This window comes from Cygnus olor, chromosome 25 (assembly GCF_009769625.2).
Source record: "Cygnus olor isolate bCygOlo1 chromosome 25, bCygOlo1.pri.v2, whole genome shotgun sequence".
In the NCBI taxonomy this organism is placed as follows: Eukaryota; Metazoa; Chordata; class Aves; order Anseriformes; family Anatidae; genus Cygnus; species Cygnus olor.
In genome coordinates, this window is record NC_049193.1 from 4,723,910 (window position 1) to 4,726,973 (window position 3,064).

Sequence of the window (3,064 nt, forward strand, 5' to 3'; positions counted from 1 at the left end):
GGTGGGCAGCCCCAGCAAGGGGCAAGTGTCCCCAGTGGCCTCCCCCTGCCATCCTGAACCCGGCCAGACACAGAGGCCTGCACCCAGCTCTGCTGTCAATGGAGATGGGATTGCCTCCCCCCCTCCACCCAACCCCCAAGTAGAGCCACACTCTCCCTCTGGCAGGGAAGGACGCCCCACCACAGCCCTCTGCTCAGCAGTCAGCACCTCTGCACACACACACAGGAGTGAATCCTGCTCCAAGGGCAGACCTTCAACAGCGCTGACTAGTGCAGCAAACTCCTCAACGACTCAGTCCTTTGGCAAGATCCAAGGTTCCAAAAGGTGTCACTAGAGGCAGTGTCCAGCACAGACATTTGTTGCATTGCCAGGACGTCATCTCAGCGCCAGAGGTGATGCATTTGGGCTTGGGACAAAGCCTGTACAACAAGCTCCTGAAACGTGACCTCTGCAGAAAACGGAGGAAACCCAACGTGGCTGTTCCGATGCTCCCTCGGGCCCGTGCTGTTTAACTCCAGGCCCTGCAAGGGGACTTCCAAGCACCGGCAGCGCCCTCACGTGGCTCCGGCTGTGGCTGTGCCCCCGCCTCGCCCCCGCCCCACCTGCCCGGCCCCACGCACTGCGGGGCACCCCCTGACCCCCCCAGCTCCGCAGGCCCTTGGCTGCCTCTGCTGCAAGGGCGCGCTGCTGGCTCGTGTGTGGCTGGGTGCCTCCTGCACCCAAAACCCTTTCCTGAGGCTCTGCTTCCTCGGCAGCCAGCCCCCACCCCGCATTACTCTGGGGGTGCTTCCTGCCCAAGAGGAAAATCCTTTTCTTTGCTCCTTTGCACCATCCTGAGGCTCTGGTCAGCCCCCTTCTCCAGCCTTCCTGCATTCTCCGAAGCCCCCTTGTGACCTACGCTGTCACCACCTGTGTGCCCCGGTTGGGGACCATGCACAAACTGGCCAAGGGTGCCCTCCATCCTAGTTTCATGCCGTCAGCACTCTATCTCTACTTGATAAGATTCCCCTAACTCCCTCTCTCAGTCCCCCCTTTTAGTTAGTAAGTTAGTAAGTTCTTTTCTAAAATTCTAGAAAATTCTAGTAAATTATTGTATTCTCCGAACTCCTTCTCTCATTCCGACTGCTCGTGGCCTTAATGAAAGCATTCAGCAGGACTGGATGTCTCTGGCATTGCCAGCTGCTACTCAGGCAGAACGTGCCGTCCATGCCAAAGCTGCTGGTCAGGGCCTCTGGGAAGGGCTCCCAGGAACTATGAACGTAGTGTGTGATGGTCAGCCATGCTGAAGCACTCCAGATGCTGAGCATTCCTCTGGCGCAAGGGGGGGATCAGTTTACTCTTGGCACTGTGTGATCCCTTTGCTGTGAAATCCCACACGTGGAGGAGTGACAGCCGCCCCTTTGCCTTCAGGAGAACCAGCGTGACATGGGCTGGTTGGGAATCTGTCCCCTCTGCGATGCATTTCTGAGACAATGCTGGCAGGCCTTTATAGACAGGTGTGAGGAGATGGGCCTGGCTCCGGCACTGACTCCCAGGAGGACCTGGCAGTGTCCAGGGGTGGAAATCCCTCACTGACAGGCACTAGCAGGAGCCTCACAGCAGTCTGCTTCTCCTATACATCCCAAGGTGGTCAATGGACAGCCACGCTGAGGCACTCCTAACACTGTTACCCTGAATTAAACCAAGGACCCAAAGATTCCTGATGCAGTCCTTGTTGGGGCCTGAAGTTGGCAGTACCAGAGGGTGATTGTTGCAGTGTGAGGAAAAGGAGGGCTCAGGAGAAAGGAGCTGTGTTTCAGTGCCTCTTTCCTGGACACATCTCTGCCAGGCTGGTGCCATCTCCGTTCAGTGGCTCTCAGGCTCCTTCTGACCCTGGGAACCTGCTCCCATGCAGGACTCAAGCACACAGCAGGGGAGAGTGCTGACACTGTGCACGTTCCCTCATGATAAAGGGAAAACAAGGACGCACGCACGTGCTCATCTATACCTGCATGGAGTCATGCACAAATCTGTGCACCCACGTGCGTTCACACAAAGCCAGCTGCACACAGGTTGTCACAAGACAAGAGCAGATGTGTGAACACAAGCAACCAGGCCCTCAGGTGAGTGCACAAGGTGAGCCTATGAGGAGAGGTGCTATATTCTGGACCTCGTTCCCATAGCAGCTGGGCTGACGGAAATGTGAAGCTCAAGGGCAGCCTTGGCTGCAGTGACTGTGGAATGGTGGAATTGAGGATCCTGAGCACAGCGAGGAGGAAGCACAACAGACTTGATGCCCTGGACTTCTGGAGAGCAGACTTTGGCCTGCTCAGGCATCTGCTTGGCAGTGTACCATGATACAAAGCCCTGAAGGGGAGATGGGCCCAAGAAGGCTGGTTAATATTCAAGGATCACCTCCTCAAAGCTCAGGAGCGATGCATCCCAACAAAGACGGAGTCAGGCAAAATGCCAGGAGACCTGCGTGGATGAACATGGAGCAACTGGCTAAACTCAAACATGACAGGGAAGGCCATAGAAGGTGGGAGCAAGGACAGGTAACCTGGAAAGAATACAGAGACATTGTCTGATGAGTAAGTAGGAGAGCTAAATCAAAGGCAGTATTTAGCCAAGGAAAGAAGCTTTGTTTCCTCTGCTCTGCCTCACTGAGACCCCACCTGGAGTGCTGTGTTCAGCTTTGGGGCCCCCCAGCACGAGAAACATATAGACCTGTTAGAGTGGGTCCAGAGGAGAGCCATGAAGATGATCAGAGGGGACCCGTCCAGCACTTCTGGTGAGTCTTCTGCCCTCACTGATGCATTCCTGCCCTAGAAATCCTTGGACATTTCATCCCAGCACTCTAAAGAAACCATCGCTGCGGAATGGCCATGGCCTAGATCTGGAAATGAAAAGGCAGCAGTGCAGGAAACCAACACACAGCCCATATCATTTGTTGGAATGGTTTGCGTTCAAGATGAGCTTGTCAGAAAATTGGTACCTCTGCCAAGGGTGCCCCTGGGCCTGCGGCAATGAAGTACCAGTATAAAAGGCAGCCCAGCTCCCTGCTCTCTCATCCAATTCTCTCGCC